General features: G+C 36.9%; 1 long non-coding RNA gene across 1 annotated transcript; it reads right to left on the minus strand.

The window, feature by feature from the left end:
• Positions 1-3089: 3089 nt before the first annotated feature.
• Positions 3090-26070, minus strand: LOC123282706 (uncharacterized). Its single transcript, XR_011499794.1, has 3 exons — positions 25976-26070; positions 23710-23886; positions 3090-9304 (listed from the first exon to the last, which is right to left on the minus strand). It is a non-coding gene; the product is annotated as an uncharacterized lncRNA (long non-coding RNA).
• Positions 26071-26296: the final 226 nt, after the last annotated feature.

Genomic DNA, 26296 nt, shown 5'->3' on the forward strand with positions numbered 1-26296 from the left:
CTGGCTTATGGTTTTCACCTTGCTGCTGAGCAGCTGGGTGAGCTTGAGCAAGTGGCTTCTTTCTGTCCCTCTGTTTCCTCATCTGTAAGATGAAGTGGTTGGATGAGTGATACAATTATATACAGCTTGGAACCATTCTTCTTCCTAAGTTTCTGTGTGGAATTTATTTTCCTCAGTTATAAAATAGATGGTATTTCTAAACTTTTATCCTCACTTTATTATTGTCCATTCATTTTCATATTGTCTTAATTTTCTTACTTTGATATGATATCTTCCCATTTAAACTTTTAAAAATATTTTAATTTTCATTTAGTACTTATAAATATATTACTTTCTGAATATAATAGCATTCAAATTATTTTTAGTATTGGTAAGATTTTATCCAATTTCCTTCCTTGAGTTGTATTATGGTAGTAAATTTTTATTGCAGTGTAACATACATGTATAAAAGTACACAAATAATAAGCATAGAGCTCAATGAATTGTCACCAAGTGAACCCTATGTAATCAGAACCCAGATCAAGAAACAAGCTTCTCAGAAGCTTCCTTTATTCCTCATTCAATTCATTCACCTCCCCCTCTACAAGGGTAACCACTCTGTAGACTTCTAACACTATATATTCATTTTACCTGTATTTAAACTTTAAATAAATGGAATCATACTATATGTACTGTTTGGGATCTGGCTTCTTTCACTCAAGTTTTGAGATCACGTATGTTATGTGAGGAACTGTAATTTGTTTATTCTCATTGCTGTATAGCAATTTAACTTTTTGCATGATTTTCTTAAACTAGCACAGGAATTTCAGCCCTGTGTTATACCATATAAATGCTGATGATGTGTCTCTATCGGGAAAGAGTATATATGCTAGAAATTATAAGATTGGAATGGTATAAGATTTTCTAATTTTTTTCCACCTGTGGCCATGGCAACCATTGGAAATACTAGAGAGCTTGTTGCTTAAAAGGGGCTACCAGACTGTTTTCTGGATAATTCAGAGGATCCCAGAGTCTCCTCATAAATTAAGGAAAAGTAGATTCCAACAAACTTTACTCCATTTCACTAGACAAAGTACCTACAACATATAAGCTCCACTGCATATTATGTTGTCAATGACGTTTTGAAAATAGACAGATGTGGAAGTACATAATCCACAGACAGTGATCAACAGATCAAATAGCTCCTGGGGCTTCAGGATGGGGATAAGACCACAATGAAATGGAAGTAACAATATAGTAGTTGGTTTCTCCGGAAGCAAAAGTCCAATAAAGCAAAGAGCAAGCTCAGGCTCAATGCATGTGCTCAGGGCATTCTGAATACAAGTTTGAAATCATCTCCCATTAGCCATGCCTTTGAAAAGATAGTGGGTTGATACTTCTAGGAAAGAGATTTCAGCACAGTCAAACACTTCCTATTTGTCAAGATTATGTATTCTAGTGAGAGATTAGATGCCATTCTGAGATGGGCATTAAAAATACTCACTTAGGGGGCTGGCCTGGTGGTGTAGTGGCCACGTGTTCCCTTTCGGTGGCCCAGGGTTTGCAGCGTTTCAGATCCCGGGCGCAGACCTTGCACTGCTTCTCAAGCCACACTGTGGTGGCAGCCCACATAAAGTAGAGGAAGATTGGCACAGATGTTAGCTCAGGGCCAATCTTCTTCAGCAAAAAGAGGAGGATTGGTGGCGGATGTTAGCTCAGGGATCAGTCTTCCTCACACACACACGCCAAATACTCATTTCGGGAATTATTCATGTGAAAAATCTGAAGGTCCCAAGTAGGAGTATAATCTCCAGCTATTTCTCCTATACCTGTTGACAAAGAGCTGCCCTAGATTTTTTTAGTGCTTTTTCACCTTTCTGCTAAGGGATAATTAGTTGCTACTTTCTTCCTTTAGCATTTTCAGCAATCTCCAACGTGAATCAAAAAGGCAGATGCACTCCCTTTAGATAAAAGAGCTTGGATATTTTCTTCTTTCTTGATTATGGACAAAGCATTTTCCTTTTACTCAGCTTCTTCTAACCATCAGGATTTAGGACGGAGGCAGCATATTTATCTGACGTGGAATAAGTGGATAACGCAGAATCCTTTTAAAATGTCATATGCTTAAAAGAAATGTCAGCAGTTCCATGTCCTTCAGGGTTCATCTGTCTAGCACTTGAGGCAGACATTTAATGAATCTGTTGAGGCTAATGCGAATTGGGGCTGTCTGTGCCATCAATAAGTGAATGCTGCGGGATTAGAAGGGGTTTCGACAAGCTGATCTTATTTTTTTTTTAAAGTGGACACTGGAAACATGACTGTGGCTTTCGTATTCTACAGTGGGACACTACCTGGGAGCTGTGAAGATGGATATGGGGAGAATGATTGATTTATTTGATAAGAACAGAAGTGGGACAGAGGAGGAGATACTGAGATTTTGAAAGTGTTTGGTTCAGTTTAAGGACTAGGTTGCACTCAAATCCTGTGTTTGTGATTATTAGAAGTAGTCATCTATTCTCCATCTTTTTCCTATTTCCTTTAACATTCATTTATTTTTTCATTTCATTTACAATTTTTGAGATTTATTTTTAGGTGATAGGCAGTATTTTCTACTACTATCCTTACTATTCTTACTATTAGTAACTAACAAATCTGTATTGAATGCTTAGTATATGTCAGGCACTGTTTTAAGTGCTTTACATATATTATTCTATACAATCCTTATGATAACCTAATGAAATAGATATTATTATATCCAATTTATAGATGAAGAAACCAAGGCTTGGAGATGTTAAGTAACATGCCCATTGTCACTCAGCTAGTAAGTATTAGAGACAGATTTGAACCCAGGCAAGCTTACAACAGAACTAACAGTATTAACTACTAAACTATCTTATTTCATGAGTGTGACTTTTGAGGATTATTTTCAAGTGAATGCATATATAAACTAGTTTTAATTTGTATTTTCAATTTTCAGCCTCAAATTCACCCTCAAATACACGTTTATGGAGTCTACTTATTTATTCATTGCCTTATGTGTCACTGAAAAACCATATTCCAGTTACCCTCCCCCTAAACCAAGGATTTGAGAAGTATCATTGTGTGTAAAGTACTTTATTAGTCCACAGTGATATTAAAAAAATAAATAGATCTGTCCTCTGTTGAGTAAGGAATTATGACACGTACAACAAACAACATTGAAGTCAATGTGGTAAATTCAACAAGATGTACAGATTAAAAAGTCATGGGAATTTAGAAAGAAGTAACATTTAGGTTGAAAATTGAGTGGCTAGGAATTTGACATGAAATGGGGTTCACTCCCTTATATATGGAGGCACAGTTACAGAAAATGGAAAGGCATATTCATAGAGCTGAAATTAATTCATCTGATTAGAATATGGGGTGTGTCTGTGGTGTGTGTGAGCTGGATCGACTCCTACAGGCTAGCTAAAGCCAACTGTTAAATATTCAGGAATTTTTGTGAGCCAGTTTTAAATCTTTGGTAGCTTGAAACTGGTTGTAGTGGGAGTATTAACCACGAAAATTGGCAAATACTACAAAGTACGAATTTGTTTCTTAAACTCTTTAGAGGTGGTTTTCCACATCACTGATGATGTTTAAGGGAGGAGAGATTGAAGAGGTTGGAAAGGTTGCTGAGAGCAGTGTTTGAGTGGCCCTGAATTCCAGCCCAAGGTATGTCGGCATTATTCAGTAATTAAGGGTGGTTATGGAAGGTCATTTAACAAGAAATCAAGGTAACTAGTGAGGAGAATAGTAACACTTAGATGTGATTTATTGACTCTTAGGATCTCAGGTATCAAAAAGGGACTTTAATGGTCTAAATACTTATCTAATGTTAGAATTGTTACTCTGCTTTCATTTTCCCTGAATCCTCTAAGTTCTCCAATGATCAGGTGATTTCGTTTTCAAAATCAGTATCTAAATGTGTATGCATCTTCTTTGCATATAGGCATTTTCTTTGGGCTAGATGACGAAAAATAAGTTTGAGCACTAATTTTTAAACTCATTTCAAGCAGTGAGGTACAACTGTCTTGCCAACGTTGGTGCCATTTGTCTGACTGCAGATTATTCTAGATTACAAAACAGATTCATACGAGATTTAAAGAAGAAAGGAATTTGTTGGGGTGAAGTTCTTGTGAAAAATTCACTGCAAGAACACTTCAACCTTCAAAATGGATAATCAGATCATTCACATTTAAAAATAATTTCTTTTAGTCTTCTCTGATGTAATTAAAATGTGATTTAAAGTTTTATTTATAATACATAAAAGGTTGTTGAAACAAACCTTTTTATGTTTAGAGGTGTACCTGCAGTGAAAACTCGACATTCTTTTTCCACTCCATGGGTCTTTGCAATTAATATCTTTTACTAAAATGAATCTCACGTATAACAATAATCAACTGGGCTATTTTTTATCATGATAAGATCAGGCTTTTTTTATATCTATATTATCAAAAAGATTTACATATGCTTAGCATATCTTGCTTCCTGAATGAAGTGTATGAATATGCTTTAGAATAATTCTTAACAGGACTTTTAAAAAAGTGATATATGTTAATTCTTAGCTAATCAGATGTTATATAGTATATTGAGAAGGTGATGGAATTTTCAGTTAGATTTGAGTTTTTATCAGTTCCTGGTTGTGTAATCTTAGACAAATAACTGAGTCTCTCTAGGCCTTAGTTTTGTCATTTGTGAAATTGGGGTAATAGTTACGCTTGGCTTGCATCTTGAGTAGTTGTGAGGATCAAATAAATAACATATGAACTCTTCTAAAAATCTACAGATTCTAGTCACTGTTAATCAGGAAAGTAAATTATTTGATAGATCCCATTTCAGAAACATTCTGGTTAATTGGTGTTTGATTCCACTCATCTTCTTGTCTCTGCTTTCTCTTAAGGCCTCCATGTGTCATCATATCTCTGAACAAACCTAATCATTAGCTTTGAAATCATACATAATTTCTTATTCATATTTCCATATTCTGTATTCTACTCTGCTTCTATATTTCTTATGGTTGTAGTCAGAGAGTTATTCTTTCATACAGTATCTAAATTTGCATGAGTCTGTGAGGAAAAGATAAAGTTATGAAAGCAAATAAGAGAGGGAAAAACTCACAGATAAGGAAGCAGAAACAGCAGATGAATGCTACTAAGTATTTGTTTCTGGAAGGTAATAAATGTATTCAATATACTTGTATATATCAGGCACTAGATTAGTCACAATAAGGTGATAGATACCCTAAGCGTAGCTTGAAAGTCCACTAGTTTGTTCTATGAGATTTGTAAAATTTCTTCTATTTAGATCTTAGTGTTTGAGAAGATGCAATCATCTTAAAGGTTACATTAGAGTTGGTTCGTTTAAGCTACTGATTGATATTGTCCAATGTTTGTAAGTTGTTAAAACACCGTGTTGGTAAAGACAATGATATGAATTAAAATTCTCTCAGACTTTATTCTAAATATCACCACAGACTTTGGTCTTAATCTTGGGAAGCTGCCTTGCAAGTATGTTTCACTACTTTGGAAGAGAGGCTAAGATAGATAGGGCAAAAAGGGCAAAAAAGTGATCTTCAAAAAAGCCAGTATAGTAGCTTGATCCTAGGAGAGGAAACTGACAAAGAAAACCCATCAGTTGTCTCAAGTAAGTTTTGGTCCATAGGGAAGGCTGAGAGGTTTAGAGGAAGAAACCCAGAAAGAGAGTATTTTAGACCTAGAACAGTCTCATTTTTAAATGAGGGAACTAAGAAAAGTTAAATGGTTTACTTGTAGCTGGTGCCATTGGTAGTGATTCTTACTCATGCTTTGTGTCAGTGAAGTCCTGATTATCTCTATTTTGGTGTCTTTAGGCTAACATCTTTTTAAAACCCAAGGCAACTAGAGTTTGTTTGTTTATTTATTTCACAAGTATTTATTGAAGGCCTTCTTTATGCCAGGTGATATAATGGCAAGACATTTTAATGCAAACAGTGCAGTTATGACCAATAGTCACAGACAAACCATTTTTCACTGAGAGTTCATTCAATTTATGTTAACTCCATAGAAATGAATTTTGGGATTACAAAGTGATCCAATCATCTGCAATGCACCATTTCTCCAATTCAAATCACCCAAAGAGAAAAAGCATATTATACTGCTCAGTGACGGAGAAGGGCCATTGTTTCCCTTTTTAATTTCTTACTGAGGTTTCCTAAGGGGCCAAAGGCGATATTCAGTTTTCAATTTTATGAATTTATGTCCTTGAGGTTTGGATGCAAAATGAATTCATTTTCTATAGGACTTCCCTAGAGACTTGATTGGTTCAAGCTTATGTTCCAAATAGATTTGTTTAATAATGAAACTGTCTCTTCACAGCCATGCCACCTGACTCCCCCATTCGTGCCTGCCTGTGCCAAAAGTAGAGCAAAACAATACAAACACATTTTGTACCCCTAAGTAGCATATTGATGCACACTGTTGAGTCTGAATATTTAAAGTGAAACCATAATTTGCATATTCAGCCAAGGAGAGCCCTGAAATGCTTTTATAAGATGGTTGCAAATCTACAACAGCTTGAAATTTGAAACCTTTTGAAAATGTATGGGGGATAGTTAGAAAATTCTTTTATCTTGAAAGAAGCAAAGAAAATGATAAAGACATTAAGTCTTCAAAAAAATCTTTCATTTGGTTTCCAACTAGAAAGACTATTTCTTGAAATATTTTGAAAAGCATTTTTTTTCAGAATTTGTCATATCATAATTATCAATGGGCTATATAGTCTCAGATTTCCCAAAAGGAGTTCATGGCATTAGGAAGCAATAAACACATCACTTCTCTGCTCACCTGGTGATGTGAGGTGCAAGGCTTCCATAGAGAAGCTATTCCACATCAGGGTTAAGAGGATTCCTGTTTGGACCAAAAATCCCTATGAATAATAGTGACACTAGGGAATGCTCAGTAAGATTTTAGATCGACATGATTTGCCTTTTGTAGCATATAAATAGTTGCTTTTCATTAATAAGACGACTTTTTTATTTTGGTCAGGTGCTTTCAAGTGAGTAGAGTTGCTGGGAGCCCATCGTACTATCCAGTGGTGATATTTACCAGAAGAATGAAGTACTATTGAAAAACTTCTAACAAGTTGGGCAGCCTAAACATGACATGGTAAGCCCCTTTGAACTATCCTCATGTCGTAATAACTCTGCATTTTGTCGAGTCACAATTAAGTGTTGGATTAAAAGGAAATGTATCATATTACCATAGTGTACAAGAAGGGGGAAGGTGTGGATGCCCTTGGTTTAAAAAAATAGTTCACTAGATATTTTCTGATTACAAAATAACCTATAAAAATATGAATACAAAAGAGGAAACTATCCATAATCCTACCACCCAAAGGCAAACGTTGTTAAAATTTTGCTATATTTCCTCCCTCACTTTTTTCTAAGCATATTTTTACCTAATTGAGATCATCCCATACAGCTAATTTTTTTCTGGTTTTTTTTTGGTTGTTATGAAGATTTAAGTCCATGCCTTCTCCACTGATAAGTTTCTAGCGATTTAGTCATCCTCCTTTTCCTGGTACAGAGAGAGAGACACCCGTAAAAATGGAGATTTCCCTCATAGATATAAATTTATCTTACATTAGGGTACTTCTACTTGGTTTTCAGAGATTTTCCATGCCTGCTGTTTCTTAAAAATGATAAGCCTAAAATAATCCTTACACCAAAGATGCACGTTTTAGAGTGACAAATTCTCCTCCCCTTCAGTCCTGCCTTTGAAACTTTCCCAAGAAGTCTTACAGTCTAGAAGCGAAGTTTTTAGATTGCTCCATATCTCACTGAACCAGTCTCTTAATCTTGACAATAGGTAAGTTAAATAGTTTGTAGTTAAATGTAGAATGGTTCAGTTAAACAGTTTGTCTCATTTCATGAGGCAGTAATGCAAGTGGGCTCCCAAAGTTAGGTCCACATGGTATGAGCAATCAGGTAGTTAATACGGCATTTCTGTGGAAACAGAAGAAAAACAAAGGTTAATAGTTGGAGCACACTATAAATCCAGTCTGAGTCCTGATAGCAGCCAGTTGAGAAGAGATTTCTACATGTTGGGGTTGAAACATTTTAGCAGTTTGAATGTTTCTGATGTCATCGAGTATTCAGGTAAACTTTCTGAGAGGCCCTCAAAGAAATAGGCATGACTAGTGTCTGAACATGAGCTGTTTTGGTGATTTCTCAGCAGTTTATATCGAGTCATTCACATTGACCTTTCAGGGTTTCAGTGAAAAGGGCAGCTTTTGTTCTTAGTGATCGTAAGTCAAAAGGGTGGGAGGAAACTGGAAATGTTAGTTTGGAGAATTATAGTCAAATATTGGAAGAAACTAGAAGAATTCAGGATCCAGTCCAGTTTACAGGTAAATAAAAAATCTCAAAGGGGCCGGTCTGGTGGTGCAGCAGTTAAGTTCGCATATTCTGCTTCGGCAGCCCGGGGTCTGCTGGTTCGGATCCCTGGTGCAGACATGGCATTTCTCATCAAGCCATGCTCTGGCAGGCGTCCCATGTATAAAGTATAGGAAGATGGGCACAGATGTTAGCTCAGGCTCAGTCTCCCTCAGCAAAAAGAGGAGGATTGGCAGCAGATGTTAGCTCAGGGCTGATCTTCCTCAAAAAAAAAATCTCAAAGATAATTAATAGAACTAGAATCTGATATCCACAAGTGTGTATTATAGTTTCTACTGAAACATAATTTTTCTCCCTGATTTCTATCAGATAATCAAAGTAAGACTAATTTGTTTGCAAAATAAATCTGCTTTGCTGGAACGTTTCATAAGGAATCTCAGATCAGCCTTTTAAAAGTCTCTTGGGGCAAGGAAGCCAAGGACTCACCATCAGATTTTGCCTGTGATGCCTATAGATTTGGGTAAATTCCTCTCTTCTTGAGGTCCCCAAAATATCCTGAAGTTCCTGCACCTGTCAGGAAGTGACCTTCAATACTCACCTGGTTAGTAAGCATGGTACCAGGTGGTTTTTCTAAGGGGCTTTGTTGGCTCTGTAAAGTCAACCTTAGTTCTTTAAAGCTGGCTGGTCATATCTGAGTCTCTGCACATCATTCTCTAATGTAACTAACTTTCCAATCAAAGGCTTGGTAAGATACCCAGTTTTTCCAATTGTGTCCTGTTATAAGGAGAATAGATTCTTATTGAACTTATACAAATAACAATATTGCCATGAAAATAAGAATACTCACTAACTGTTTCATCTTTGTTCAGAAAGGTATACTTTACCATATTGCTGTAATACAGAGATAGCTTCAGAGAAAAGATTTCCTTAAATCTGAAAAAACAAAATATTAAAAGGCATAAAAAGTTATAATAATCCTCATTAGTTCATTCAGTTCTATGAAATTCTTAACTTGTCAGAGTCCTTGCCATGAATCTCTGAAGATGAAGTACTTTTGCAAAACGGTCTGTAAATGACAAAAGACTGTAGAATGGCCATGGTTAAAGATCTGATGAGAGACCATTATTGACAAGGAAATTTGGTTATTTCTGAGGCATACATTTTAAGATAACTAGAATTACAAGTAATAACATTATACCAGGACATAGCAGATTTTAGGAATTTCATACAATTTTTAAAACACTTATATACCTATACAAATACAAATAAAGAAGGTTTTTTTTGACAATGCTTCCCAAGTAATTTAACATATCAATTAAGCCTAAATAGTTTAGCATCTCTCTTTTAAAAGAGAGAGAAAATCTTTTGAGATGTTCTACTGGCTGTTTGGGAAATCCCAAAGCTACTTCCAGGTCAAAATAACTTCATTTAGAATTTGATTTTGGAAGTTTTGTGAAAAATGTCAAAAGTTTCAGACACTTGACTAAAATCATTATTAAAGGCAAATGCAGAAGGTTATATAGTTGTGGGAGAAACTTAGCTCTTTTAATATTGAGAAGATTCAGTTCTTGTAAGTAATCAAAGATCTAATTAGGACAACATGAAGCACAGGAAATTATTTTGGTAAGACAAAATATTTGCTCTCTAGGCAGATTCTTTAAAAGGTAAAGAAAAACCTTTCACAATCACTTTATCAAAAGCAGACCAAAGTCCAAGAAAACCTTTTCCTTTTAGCAGATGAAAGAAAATAAAGTTTTAGTTTTACATTGTACTCTATTGATATTAAAGCTTATTTTTAAAATCCTTATAATAGCAACTCAATTTTAGCCAGCTTGACTACACAAGGTAAACTTCTCACCTCATAACTTCCTATATCCATTTAGTTTGTCCTTTATTCTCCTCTTTCCCATTCTGAAATAACCAGCTTTACTTTACAACAAAATTACTTTCATTTCCCTTAACAAAAATGCATCTCCATACCTCATACCTTTTCTTAGCCAAAAATACATCCAACTTTCCTTGCACACAGAGTTGTTTCCCTTATTACTTCTAGATATTTTAATTACATATTAATTAGAATTCATAGGAACCTTGGTTTCAAGTGAAAACTAAGAAGTAGGCAATTGTGAACTGTTATACCAGCATTCTTTAGATTGGCAAACTTATGAATACATTTCATAATTTCTAGAAACATGCCTTATTATAGTATAATTTTTCAATGTGGCACATGTTTATTAACAGACCCAGAACATATTTAGTTCCTCTGTAATAAGAAACTAAAAGTAGGTAAACCCATGTTCAGTAATTAATGCTCAATATTTTATCTTATTTGTAAATGATCTAGATAGTCAAGAAATCTCCATCATTTTGAGGAGTGATGTCAGCAACATGGCGGCGTGAGCTCACCCGGGACTCTCTCCCTCCAAATTACAACCAAAAAGAGCAACTGCTTTCCAACCAAAAAAAAAAATCCTAATAACAGAAATTGTCAGAGACCCACAGCAGCCAAATAAATGATGGAAGGTGGAGAGGCTGGAGCCCCCCTCGGAGGAGCTGGAACAGGGTAGGAGAGAACTTCGCTCCCTCCCCTAGAGACTGGGATTGCTGCTGTGGGTGTGAGAAGGAGCAGGGGAGGGGCTGCACATCCGGGGATCATCCAGGACTCCCACTGCCAGTGCAGTGGAAACACTCTAACTGGGGTAAAGCTTTCACATGGGGGAGCCCCAGGAAGCCAGGGCCCTGGGAGACCAGAAAGCAAGACCTGAGCCAATCCAGGTCGGCATGACTGAAAGTGCCCCTCCTCCCCCAAACCATGCTGCATGCTGCCATTGTGGCTGAAGGTGGAGGGCTCAGAAAACAAGCTTCTCGACCCCCATCTAGTGGCTACAGGCTGTAACTGCAGCTGAATAATAGCATCATGCACAAAAACCACTCCTCTACCACCCAGCAATTTATAAAAGCTCCAGTCCAAAAGGAAAACAATAAAAATACAGAAGTAGGTCCTGAGGGCTTAGAAATGGGTAAACTAAGTGAAGATGAGTTCAAAATAGCTATCCTCAAAATATTCAATGAGGTAAAGGGAAATATAGAGAAACAAGTCAACGAGTTCTGGAATTACTTCACAAAAGAGATTGAAATTATAAAGAAGAATCAATCAATTAGAAAACTAGAGATGAAAAATACAATGGATCAGATAAAACAGAATACAGATTCCCTGAATGCCCGTGTAGACACCATAGAGGAGCAAATTAGCAAAATTGAAGATAGACAGGCTGAATGGCTCCAGACAGAGGAAGAAAGAGAACTAAGAATTTTAAAAACTGAAGAAAATCTCAGAGAAATAGCTGACTCAATGAGAAAAGGCAACTTAAGAATCATCGTAATTCCTGAGGGCGTGGAAAAGGAAAATGGAGCAGAAAGTGTGCTCAACGAAATCATAGAAGAGAACTTCCCAAATCTAGGGATTGAGAGAGAAATGTGTATGGAGGAAGCTTTCAGATCTCCTAGATTTGTCAACATAAAAAGACCTACTGCAAGGCACATAGTAGTAAAAATGGCAAAAATGAAGGACAAAGAAAGAATACTCAGGGCAGCAAGGCAGAAGAAAATAACCTACAAAGAAACCTCCATCAGACTTTCAGTGGATTTCTCTACAAAAACCTTACAAACTAGGAGAGATTGGAGTGACATTTTCAAAACTTTAAAGGATAAAAATCTTCAGCCAAGAATACTCTATCCAGCAAAAATATCCTTCAGATATGAGGGAGAAATTAAATCTTTTACAAAAGCTAAGGGACTTCATAGTCACACGACCTCCACTACAAGAAATCCTCAAGAAGGCTCTCATACCTGAAAAAAGAAAAAAAGGGAGTAAGGGGTCACAAAACACAGAGTAGGGAGACAGATAGATAGAATCTGAATAGGATAGCAAATATTCAACTATAACATTAGGATAAAAGGAAGGAAATCACAAAAGCAGAGACAATCTTATCACGCTAACCACAAATTCACAACACAAGTTGGAGTAAGAGATGAAAATAATAATTTAGGAGGGGAGGAGGAAGGGGACTGAAACAGTCTAGGCTAAGTAAGTAAGAGACCACCATAAAATGGACTATGTTATACACGAGATTCTGAATACAAACTTGAGGGTAGCCAGTAAACTAAAAAACAGAACAGACACACAAAACATGCTTCCTTATTTATAAGAAATTGCAGAAGTTAATGGGTAGGCTAAAACACAAAGGACGAGAAACAAAGGTAATGCAGGACAACCAGATAATGAGCAACAGAATGACAGCATTAAGCCCACATGCATCAATAATCACCCTCAATGTAAATGGATTGAACTCTCCAATAAAAAGACACAGAGTGGCAAAATGGATTAAAGAACAAGATCCAACACTTTGTTGCCTCCAGGAAACACACCTTCCCTCCAAGGACAAACAGAGGCTCAGAGTGAAGGGGTGGAAGACAATACTCCAAGCTAATAGCAAAGAAAAGAAAGCAGGTGTCACAATACTTAATCAGACAAAACAGGCTTCAAGATAAGGCAGGTTAAGAGAGACACAGAGGGCCAATATATAATGATCAAAGGGACACTTCATCAAGAAGTAATGCTTATAAATATCTATGCATGCAACATAGGAGCACCAAAGTTCATAAAGCAACTATTAACAAACCTAAAAGAAGATATCATAAATAACACAATAATATTAGGGGACCTCAACACCCCACTCACATCAATGGACAGATCATCCAGACAGAAAATCAACAAGGAAACAGTGGAGCTAAATGAAAAGCTAAAACAGCTGGACTTAATAGACATACATAGAACACTTCATCCAAAAACAGCAGAATACACATTCTTCTCAAGCACCCATGGAACATTCTCAAGGATAGACCATATGTTGGGAAACAAGGCAAGCCTCTACAAATTTAAAAAAAATTGAAATAATAACAAGCATCTTCTCCGATCATAATGCTATAAAGCTAGAAATTAATTACAAGAAAAAAGAAAGGCACAAGGACGTGGAGACTAAACAATATGCTATTGAACAAGCAATGCATCATTGAAGAAATTAAAGAAGAAATCAAAAAATACCTGGAGACAAATGAAAATGATAACATGCCATACCAACTCATATGGGATGCAGCAAAAGCTGTATTAAGAGGAAAATTCATCGCAATTCAGGCACATCTTAACAAACAAGAAAAATCCCAAATCACCAATCTTAAACTACACCTAACTGAATTAGAGAAAGAAGAACAAACAAAGCCCAAAGATAGCAGAAGGAGAGAAATAATAAAAGTCAGAGCAGAAATAAATGCTATTGAAACAAAAAGGCAGTAGAAAGTATCAATGAAACAAAGAGCTGGTTCTTTGAGAAGATAAATAAAATTGACAAACCTCTAGCCAAAGGAAAAAAGAGAGAAAGCTCAAATAAACAAAATCAGAAATGAAAGAGGAGAAATAACAACAGACTCTGCAGAAATACAACGGATTATAAGAGAATACTATGAAAAACTATATGCCAGCAAAATGGATAACCTAGAGGAAATGGATAAATTCTTGGACTCCTACATTCTCCCAAAGCTCACTCGAGAAGAAGCAGACAGTTTGAACAGACCAATCACAAGGAAAGAGATTGAAACAGCCATTAAAAGCATCCCAAAGAATAAAACCCCAGGACCAGATGGCTTTCCTGGGGAATTCTACCAAACTTTCAGAGAGGATTTAATACCTATCCTTTTCAAGCTATTCCAAAAAATTAGGGAGGATGGAACACTTCCTAACACATTCTATGAGGCCAACATCATGCTGATACCAAAGCCTGACAAGGACAGCACGAAAAAGGAGAACTACTGGCCAATATCGCTGATGAACATAGATGCAAAAATTTTCAACAAAATTTTGGCAACCCGAATACAGCAATTCATCGAAAAGATCATACATCATGATCAAGTGGGATTCATACCAGGGATACAGGGATGGTTCAACATCCGCAAATCAATCAACGTGATATACCACATCAACAAACTGAGAAATAAAAACCACATGATCATCTCAATAGATGCAGAGAAAGCATTTGACAAGATCCAACAGCAATTTATGATAAAAACTCTGAACAAAAAGCGGATAGAAGGGAACTACCTCAACATAATAAAGGCCATATATGACAAACCCACAGCCAGCATCATTCTCAATGGGCAAAAACTGAGCGCCATCTCCCTTTGAACAGGAACGAGACAAGGATGCCCTCTATCACCACTCTTATTTAACATAGTACTGGAGGTCCTGGCCAGAGTAATCAGGCAAAAAAAAAAAAAAAGGACTAAAAGGAATCCAAATGGGGGGGAAGAAGTGAAACTCCCGCTGTTTGCAGATGACATGATCTTATATATAGAAAACCCCAAAGAATCCATTGAAAAACTTTTAGAAGTAATCAACAACTACAGCAAAGTTGCAGGGTATAAAAATCAGTTTACATAAATCACTAGCATTTCTATACTGTAATAACAAACTAACAGAAAAAGAACTCAAGAACACAATACCATTCACAATTGCAACAAAAAGAATAAAATACATTGGGGTGAATTTAACTAAGGAAATGAAAGACCTATACAATGAAAATTACAAGGCTTTACTGAAAGAAATGGATGACAACATAAAGAGATAGAAAGACATTCCATGCACATGGATTGGAAGAATAGACATAGTTAAAATGTCCATTCTACCTAAAGCAATCTACAGATTCAATGCCATCCCAATCAGAATCCCAATGACATTCTTTACAGAAATAGAACAATGAATCCTAAAATTCATATGGGGCAAAAAAAGACCCCGAATTGCTAAAGAAATCCTGAGAAAAAAGAACACAGCAGGAGGCATCACAATCCCTGACTTCAAAACATACTGCAAAGCTACAGTAATCAAAACAGCATGGTACTGGCACAAAAACAGGTATACAGATCAATGGAACAGAATTGAAAGCCCAGAAATAAAACCACACATCTATGGACAGCTTATCTTTGACAAAGGAGCTGAGGGCATACAATGGAGAAAAGAAAGTCTTTTCAACAAATGGTGCTGGGAAAACTGGAAAGCCACATGTAAAAGAATGAAAATTGACCATTCTTTTTCACCATTCACCAAAATAAACTCAAAATGGATCAAAGACTTAAAGCTGAGACCTGAAATCATAAGGCTTCTAGAAGAAAATGTAGGCAGTACACTCTTTGATATCAGTATTAAAAGGATCTTTTCAGACACCATGTCTTGGACAAGGGAAACAACAGAAAGAATAAACAAATGGGACTTCATCAAACTAAAGAGCTTCTTTAAGCCAAGGGAAAACAGGATTGAAACAAACAACTCACTAACTGGGAAAAAATATTTGCAAGTAATACATCTGACAAAGGCTTAATATCCATAATATATAAAGAACTCACACAACTCAACAACAAAGAATTAAACAACCCGATCAAAAAATGTGCAGGAGACATGAACAGACATTTCTCCAAAGAAGATACACGGATGGCCAATAGGGACATGAAAAGATGTTCATCATCGCTGATCATCAGGGAAATGCAAATCAAAACTACACTAAGATATCACCTTACACCCATTAGAATGACAGAAATAACTAAAACAAATAGTAACAAATGTTGGAGAGGTTGTGGAGAAAAAGGAACCCTCATACACTGCTGGTGGGAATGCAAACTGGTGCAGCCACTATGGAAAACAGTATGGAGATTCCTCAAAAAATTAAAAATAGAAGTACCACATGATCCAGCTATTCTACTACTGGGTATCTATCCAGAGAGCAGGAAGTCAGAAATTCCAAAAGTCCTATGCACCCCGATGTTTATTGCAGCATTATTTACAATAGCCAAGACATGGAAGCAACCTAAGTGCCCATCAACAGATGATTGGATAAAGAAGATGTGGTGTATATATATATATGTATATACAATGGAATACTACTCAGCTGTGAAAAAGAACAAAATCGTCCCATTTGCAACAACATGGATGGACCTTGAGGGGATTATGTTAAGTGAAATAAGCCAGATAGAGAAGGACAATCTCTGTATGACTCCACTCATATGAGGAATTTAAACCTGTGGATAAAGAGAACAGATTAGTAGCTACCAGGGGAAAGGGGGGGGGGGTGGTGGTGGGCACAAAGGGTGAAGGGTTGCACCTACAACACGACTGACAGACAATAATATACAACTGAAATTTCACAAGATTGTAACCTATCATTAACTCAATAAAAAATTTTTTAAAAAACCCAGAAATCTCCATCATTTAACTTAACTCATTAAAACTCTAAGAGTAGAAGTTACCAAAAAGATTTAACAAACTTTTTAACTAGACATACCATAACAAATAATTATTTCTGAACAAAACTCTTATCCCACTTACGTCTATCTAAATCACTTGCTCCCAACAATATGTTTAGATTACCCAACAAAGTTTCACAAGCCATTACACAGCTGGCTGTCATCTTAAGTTAGTTTTCCCTTCCTGACAAATTTTGTGACATATAACATCAACTTATGACTAGTAAACTAAGATAGAATAAAAGTTATATGTCTGCATTATATTTAATGCTGATAACTCTGAAGACATACCTATTTTAATTGAACCAACAAACTTAACCTTTATTTACTAAAAAGATTATCTTAGAACACATTAACTTGAAAAACATTTTTGGAGTTTTAGAAGATGGTGGCATAGGAGGATCCTGAATCCTCCTCCTCTCACAGACACAACAAATCTAAAACTACCTTAGAGAGATCTGGCAACTAGATAAAAATAACCTCCACAACAAAGGACAACACTAACACAGATGGAAAAGACAGAAATACAGCCCTACTGAGGAAAAAACACATACCCTAGCCATGGCACTTCAGGGCCAAGAGAGATCAAAAGGTATGGAGATTTTCCTGGAGGAGCAGGGGATCTGAGCTCCACATTTGGATTTCCAGCCCTTAAATTCAGCACAGCAGAGATGAGATCCCATAATACCTGACTTTGCTGGCTTTGAAAACCAACAGGGAATACACCTAGGAAAATTATAGAACTTCAGAGAAACAAAAACCTACTCTTAGGGGCCCATGCACAGATTCACCCATTCGGGAAACCAGCACAAAAACACCAGATAGAAAAGTGCATAGTCCATTGGTAAAAGAGACTCACTAAGCTTGGAGTGCATCTCAGAAAGGCAGGAGGCAGCTGCCCCCAACCCCCCAGGGACTGAGACACTAGCAGTAGCAGTTATTGTGACCTAGTTCAATTGTGCTGGCACAGATGCTACCCATTGGATTCCTTCCCTTAGCCTGTTAGTGCAGGGGTCTGCTCTGCCCAATAGAGCACCTGAAGCAATCCAGCATAGCCAGGCAGCATGTAGCCTGCCCCAGGGACTGGCTCTGACTACTAGCAAGACTGAAAGGAACTCTTGGGCCTATGGCAGTGGGCAGTGCTGTGTGTGGGCCCAGAGCAGACTTGTGCTGCTGGCCATCACAAACAGCCCCACAGGGGATCTGGTCCACCTTCCAATGCTTGAAGCAATTGTGTGCTGATGTGCCTGGGGCTGGGTCCACCCATCTCTGCTCCTGAGGCAGCTGTGTACCACAGGGAAGCATAGCCAGATCTTGCCAGAGACCTGCCCTGCCCAAAAGAGAGCTGACAACAGCCAAGTGCTGCAGGGAGCTGCACCAGAGGCCTAGAGCAATTGTAAGCCCCTATCCTAGCAGCTAGCCACATTGGGGGCCTGACTTGCTTAAGAACAAACAGCAGGAGTTGTGTGATATTAGACCTCACAGCCAGTTGTGCTGGGGCTTGCCCCACCCAGTAAAGTGACTGTAGCAGCCACATGTGGCTGAGCCTTACAGCCAGCTGGCCCGGGGTCCAGCCTAGCCTACCTCTGTGCCCGCAGTAGTAGCACCCCTACCACAACAGACAGCACATACAGCCCACACAGGGGACACTCCTGGAGCATTTGGCATGGGTTATCAGAGGGGGGCCCCATAAGGCATCTCATACATAAAATGTATTTCTTACATTTCCAAGATTGGGAGACATACATGGTCTACCTAATATATAGATACAATCAAAGGGAGGTAGGAAAAATGAAGAGAGAAAGGAATATATTTCAAATAAGGGTAAAGGACAAGTCCTCAGAAAAAAGACTAAATGAAACAGAAAGAAACAATATACCTGATAAAGAGTACAACTAATAGTCATAAGGATACTCAGTGATCTTGTGAGAGGAATAGATGAACACAGTGAGTTTCAACAAAGAATTGGAAAATATGAAAAAAAAATAAGAACTGAAGAATACAATAATGGAAATGAAAAACTCATTAGAGGGAATCAACAGCAGAGTAGATGACACAGAAGAATGGATCAGCAATCTGGATGAAAGAGAAGAGGAAATCACCCAGAAAAAAGAATTAAAAAGAATGAGGACAGTCTAAGGGACCTCTGGGACAACATCAAGTGTACTAACATTCACATTATAGATGTCCCAGAAGGAGAAGAGAGAGACAAAGGGGCAGAGAGCTTGTTTGAGGAAATAATAGCTGAAGACTTCCCTAACCTGGAGAAGGAAACATATATGCAGGTACAGGAAACACAGAGAGTACCAAACAAAATGAACCCAAAGAGACCCACACCAAGACACATTATAATTAAAATGTCAAGAATTAAGGATAAAGAGAGAATCCTAAAAGCTACAAGAGAAAAGGAACAAGTTCCATACAGAAGAAAACCCATAAGGTAATCAGCTGACTTCTCGGCAGAAACTTTACAGGCTAGAAGGGAATGGCATGATATATTCAAAGTGCTGAAAGGAAAAAACCCACAGCCAAGAATACTCTACCTGGCAAAGTTATCACTCAGAATAAAAGGAGAGAGAGTTTTTCAGACAAGTAAAAACTAAAGAAGTTCATCACCCCTAAGCCAGCCTTATAAGAAATGTTAAAGGGACTTCTTTAAGTAGAAAAGAAAAGGCTACAAGTAAGAATAAGAAAATTATCAAAGAAAAAAATATCACTGGTAAAGGCAAACATACAGGTAAAGTAGTGGATCAACCACCTATAAAGCTAGTATGAGGTTCAAAAGACAAAATTACTAAACTTATCTATATCTCTGATAAGAGGTTAAGGAATACACAAAAATAAAAGAGGTAAAATATGATATCAAAAATGTAAGACATGTAGGGGGGAGTAAAAGTGTAGAGCTTTTAGTAAGATGTCAAACTTAAGAGACCATTGACTTAATATAGACTGCTGTTTACATAGGTTATTATATATAAACCTCATGATAATAAAAAAACAAAAATAAATACACAAAAAATAAAGATAAAGGAACCCAAATATAACACTAAAGAAATCCATCAAACCACAAAGGAAGAGAGCAAGAGAAGAAGAAAGGAACAGATAGGAACTACGAAAACAACCAGAAAAAAAGTAACAAAATGGCAATAAGTACACACTTATCAATAGTTACTTTAAATGTAAATAGACTAAATGCTCCAATCAAAAGACATAGAGTAGCTGAATGGATAAAAAAACAAGACCCATATATATGCTGCATACAAGAGACACACTCGGACCTAAAGACACAAACTGAAAGTGAAGGGATGGAAAGAGATTCTCCATGCAAATGGAAATAAAAAGAAAGCTGGGGTAGCAATGCTTATATCAGACAAAATAGACTCTAAAACCAAAACTATAACAAGAGACAAAGAAGGCCACTACATGCCCTTTATCATGTTCCCATGATAAAGGGAACAATCCAACAAGAGGACGTAACAATTGTAAATATGTATGCACCCAACATAGGAACACCTAAATGCATAAAGCAAATATTAACAGACATAAAAGAAGAAACTGACAGTAGCACAATAATAGTATGGGACTTTAACACTCCACTTATATCAATGGATAGATCATCCAGACAGAAGATCAATAAGGAAACACCAGCCTTAAATGACACATCAGACCAGATGGACTGAGTAGATATGCACAGAACATTCCATCCAAACTGAAGAAAACACATTGTTTTCAGATGCACATTGAATATTCTCCAGGATACATCACATATTAGGCCGCAAAACAAGTCTCAACAAATTTAAGAAGACTGAAATAATACCAAGCATCTTTGTTCTGACCACAACAGTATGAAACAGGAAATCAACTACAAGAAGAAAACTGGAAAAGTCACAAATATGTGGAGGTTAAACAAAATGCTACCGAACAACTATTGAGTCAATGAAGATATCAAACAAGAAACCAAAAAATACCTGAAGACAAATGAACATGAACATATGACATACCAAAATTTATAAGATACTGCAAAAGTGGTACTAAGAAGGATGTCTATAGCAATACAGGCCTACTTTAAGAAACAAGAAAAATCTCAAATTAAAAAATCTAATACTCCTAAAGGAACTAGAAAAATAAGAACAAACAAAGCTCAAAATCAGTAGAAGTAAGGAAATAATAAAAATCAAAGCACAAATAAGTGAAATAGAACATAAAAGATAATAGAAAGGATTAATGAAACTGAGCTGGTTCTTTGAAAAGATAAACAAAATTAACAAACCTTTAGCTAGACTCACCAAGAAAAAAAGAGAGAAGGCTCAAATAAATAAAATCAGAAATGAAAGAGGAGAAATTACAACAGACACTGCAGAAATACAAAAGATTATAAGAGAATACTACGAAAAGCTATAAACCAACAAATTGGATAACCTAGAAGAAATGAAAAAATTCCTAGAATCATACAACCTTCCAAAACTGAATCAAGAATAAATAGAGAATTTGAATAGACCAATCACCAGTAAGGAGATTGAAACAGTAATCAAAAATAAAAGTCCAGGACCAGATGGCCTACCCAGTGAATTCTACCAAACATTCAAAGAAGATTTAGTACCTATTTTTCTCAAAGTCTTCCAAAAAATTGAGGAGGGGACACTTCCTAACTCATTCTATGAGGCCAACATTACCCTGATACCAAAACCAGACAAGGACAACACAAAAAAAGAAAATTACAGGCCAATATCACTGATGAACATAGATGCAAAAATCCTCAACAACCTATTAGCAAATTGAATACAATAATACATTAAAAGGATAATACACCATGATCAAATGGGATTTATTCCAGGAAGGCAGGAATGGTTCAACATCTACAAATCAATCAATGTGATACACCACATGAACAAAATGAAGAATAAAAATCACATCATGATCTCAACAAATGCAAAGAAAGAATTTGACAAGATACATCCATTTATAATAAAAACTTTGAATAAAATGGGTATAGAAGGAAAGTACCTCAACATAATAAAGGCCATATATGACAGAGCTAACATCATACTCAATGGTGAAAACTGAAAGCTATCCCTATAAGAACAGGAACAAGACAAAGATGTCCACTTTCACCACTCTTATTTAACACAGTATTGGAAGTCTTAGCCAAAGCAATCATGCAAGAAAAAGAAATAAAAAGGATCCAAATTAGAAAGGAAGAAGGAAAACTGTCACTATTTGCAGGTAACATGATTTCATAAGCAATCCTGAGGAAAAAGAACAAAGCTGGAAGTATCACACTCCCTGATTTCAAAATATACTACAAAGCTATAGTAATCAAAACAGCATGGTACTGGCACAAAAACAGACACATAGATCAATGTAACAGAATTGAGATCCCAGAAGTAAAACCTACATCTATGGATGGCTAATTGTCAATAAAGGAGCCAAGAACATACAATGGAGAAAGGAAAGTCTCTTCAATAAATGGTGTTGGGAAAACTGGATGGCCATGTACAAAAGAATGAAAGTAGACCATTATCTTACACCATACACAAAAATTAACTCAAAATGGATTAAAGACTTGAATGTAAGACCTGAAACTGTAAAACTCCTAGAAGATAACATAGTTAGTATGCTCTTCGACATCAGTTCTAGCAGTATCTTTTTGAATAACATGTCTCCCCAGGTAAGGGAAACAAAAGAAAAAATAAACAAATGGGACTACAGCAAACTAAAAAGCTTTTGTGCAACAAGGGAAACTGTCAACAAAACAAAAAGACAACCTAACAATTGGGAGAAGATATTTTTAAATCATATATCCGATAAGAGGTTAATAGCCAAAATATATAAAGAACTCCTACAACTCAACAACAACAAAATAAATAACCCAATTAAAAAATGGCAAAGGATCTGAACAGACATTTCTCCAAAGAATATATGCAGATAGCCAACAGGCACATGAAAAGATGTTCAACATCATTCATTATTAGCAAATGCAAATCAAAACTACAATGAGGTATCACCTCACACCTGTCAGAAAGCCTATTATTAAAAAGACATGAAGTAACAAGTTTTTGAAAGGATGTGGATAAAAGGGAACCTTCACACACTGCTGTTGGGAACATAAACTGGTACCAACACTATGGAAAACAGTATGAAGATTACTCAAAAAATTAAGAATAGAACTACCATATGATCCAGCTATTCCTCTGCTAGGTATTTATCGAAAGAACAAAGAAACACTAATTTGAAAATATATTTGCACACCTATGTTCATTGTAGCATTATTCACAATAGCCAAGACTTGGAAACAACCTAAATGTCCATCAATGGACGAATGCATAAAGATGTGGTATTTATATACAATGGAATACTACTCAGCCATAAAAAGAGGAAATCTTGCCATTTGTGACAACATGGGTGGACCTTGAGGGTATCATGCTCACTGTAATATATCAGATAGAGAAAGCCTAATACCATATGATTTCAGTCATATGTGGAAGATAAAAACAACAACAACAACAAACACATAGATATTGGATTGGTGGTTACCAGAGGGGAAAGGGGCAGGGGGAAGAGCAAAAGGAGTAAAAGGGTACATGTGTACAGTGATGGATGCTAATTAGGCTTTGGGTAGTGAACATGATGTGGTCTACACAGAGATCAAAATAGAATGATGTACTCATGAAACATATAATGTTATAAACCAATGTTACTGCAGTAAAAAAACAAACAAACAAACAAACAAAAAACCATTAACTCCCCCCCTGAAAGAAAAACACTTGGATTAGTTTCTATACTTCTAATTTATATAAGTGCTAATTTCCCTTAAGCCAATTAAATAGAGCTCTTTTACAAATTAATTTTGGCAATACCATCTGTTGGCAGAAAAATACCGCATCTACAACATACATAGATAAACATAAACATACAGATAGACACAAACAGTGACCTTATAGCTATCATTCTAAAATATTAGCCATGATTCAGGTATAGAATACAAAACTCACCTGTTTATAAAAGAACAGTTGGATCCAAATTGTGTTTCTGGTAGTTGGAATGATTAAGTTTACCTGCTCAGATGGCTAAAGCTTTTTACTAAATACATGTGGAGAAGACACTTAAGATTTTTCATTTTCCCAGCTTCAAAATAGCTTCTTTTCATTTCAAAGAATGGCTGTTACATCCTAGAGAAAATGGGGTAGAAATATACATCATAAAGACACAGAGAAAGTATCCAAGTTTTCTCCTAAGAGTTTTGGGGTATATTTGCCTATTATAATTTATCAGAGGTCTAGAGTAATTACTATTTAAATATTTCCTTTTTCTTAATTGCAGATTTCTTAAGTGGAGCTTCAGGGTTTAATGCATTATTCCTTTATAAAATCTGAATAAAGTGTTTAACAAAGGCGTTGAAACGCTTTCCTTTTTTCTGAGTGTAAAATTCAACCTTGGACCAACTCCCCTTATGGGGAAAAGCCTCTACTGTTGCTTCTATCAGCTCCTGAACAATGGCTCACCATTCCTGCTCATTTGTAGGAGTGTCTGGGAGACATTTTGGTTATCTGTTTCCTCTGTGATGGGGGAGTTTTCCCCAAGGAGGCATCTGGCTTGTCTGTTAACTACCATATAATTATGGGTGGAAAGAATACCCCATAGTAGCCAATTAAGGTCCCTGTGAGTGGGGTTGTGAATGTCTACTCATCTTTCTAACTTTTCTCTAAATTTGGCTGGATCTTCTGAAAATGGAGGAACAAAAGGCTTTACAATTTCATCTTGTTAAGGGAAGCCCCTAAGGCTAGCTTCCATATTCTTTTTAAAAAGTGTCCACTTTTTAATTTGGGCTTTCCGTAGAGACCAATAAGACAATTGTTTAGGATGAAAGCTCTCTAAAACTTTTTGAAATGTAGATGCTTTTACAATTCCAAGGATCCATTGCCTGGCCATTGATGAGTAGGATCTTATATTAATCTCAATAGCAACTCAAACCACTAGGCTTTTTTATGGCTTAACTATGGACACAAGAGGTGTCCCAAAAGAATGCAAATAATGCAGCCCTTACAAGACCCAGAAAGTTCACTCCCAGAGTTAGCCTAAGAAAGCAAAGATCTAGGGGCCGGCCCTGTGGCCAAGTGGTTCAGTTCATGCGCTCCACTGCAGCGGCCCGGGGTTTCACTGGTTTGAATCCTGGGTGCAGACATGGCACTGTTCATGAGGCCATGCTGAGGTGGCATCCCACATGACACAACTAGAAGGACCCACAACTAAAAATCCACAACTATATACCAGGGGACTTTGGGGGAAAAAGGAAAAATAAAATCTTTAAAAAAAAAAAAAGAAAGCAAAGATCTTTGTAGCTATAGGTGATAAGAATGGTATACTGCCAAAGGTGTCCTGGTTTTCCATGAGACTGTGAGATGCCTCCAGCCACAGACCTGCTAATCTCTGACACTGGGCAGGTGCTATTGGAATGGGACTTTTCCATCACTAACAAGACAACAAAGGTTGATGTGGCAAAAGGTTCCTTATGGACTAGGACCCCTTATGACAAACTCCCCTGAGAGCTGGCATGGTTGGACAAAGAAAATGCAGCTTCTAGATCCACAGCCTATTCAGTTGCCTGTGAGATGCATGCCAGTACATGCATCCTCCAGCTGTCAGAGACCAGACAGAATATTTTCACTAGTCACAAAGCCAAGCTCTCAAGACATAGAACAAGATGAAAGGAAAACTTCATCAAACCCATTGTTTTCCTCCTTATGACAAACGACACAAAAGAGACAAAAGAAAACAATGACTATTTCTGGGAGGAAGAGGATCAACAGAAAACAAGAGTACTCATAACAAATCATTACCAGTTGCTATACCCAAACAATCAGTTCACACAAACATGTTCTCCTGCTAATCTAAATTTGGAAAGGAAGGGCCGGCCCAGTGGCGCAGTGGTTAAGTGTGCATGTTCCGTTTCGGCAGCCTGGGGTTCACTGGTTCAGATCCCGGGTGTGGACATGGCAGTGCTTGGCAAGCCATGCTGTGGTAGGCATCCCACATATAAAGTAAAGGAAGATGGGTACTGATGTTAGCTCAGGGCCGGTCTTCCTCAGCAAAAAGAGGAGGATTGCCAGCAGTTAGCTCAGGGCTAATCTTCCTCAAAAAAATTATAATAAAATAATAAACTTGGAAAGGAAATGACAAGGTGGAATTTTTACCTTCCTCTCTTGACCACACACTACAGAGAGAGATCTGGGAGAGCTGACTCTGGTAAAAAAATCTTACCCTTCCCCAGCTTCTGCCAGTTTTCCAGGGTCCCATCTACAGGTTCCTAAGTGAGTATGGTATCTCAGCAAGTTCCAGTGTAGGTGGCCAAACTGTGGGGGAGGAAAAATAATTTTTACTCTACCCTTCTAGGTTCTTGGCTGAGACTCCCTTGTAGTAAAAAGACAGAGTAACAAGAGAAAAAAAACAGGAATTTCTTAACATGTATACCTCCTATATACATGGGAGATACCCAGGAAAACTGAGTACCTCCTCTGCATTTTCACATAAAATTATTAAAGTACATTTCCTCATTCTTCACATATATAATTTTAATGGCTG

Source organism: Equus asinus, chromosome X, assembly GCF_041296235.1.
Source record: "Equus asinus isolate D_3611 breed Donkey chromosome X, EquAss-T2T_v2, whole genome shotgun sequence".
NCBI lineage: Eukaryota > Metazoa > Chordata > Mammalia > Perissodactyla > Equidae > Equus > Equus asinus.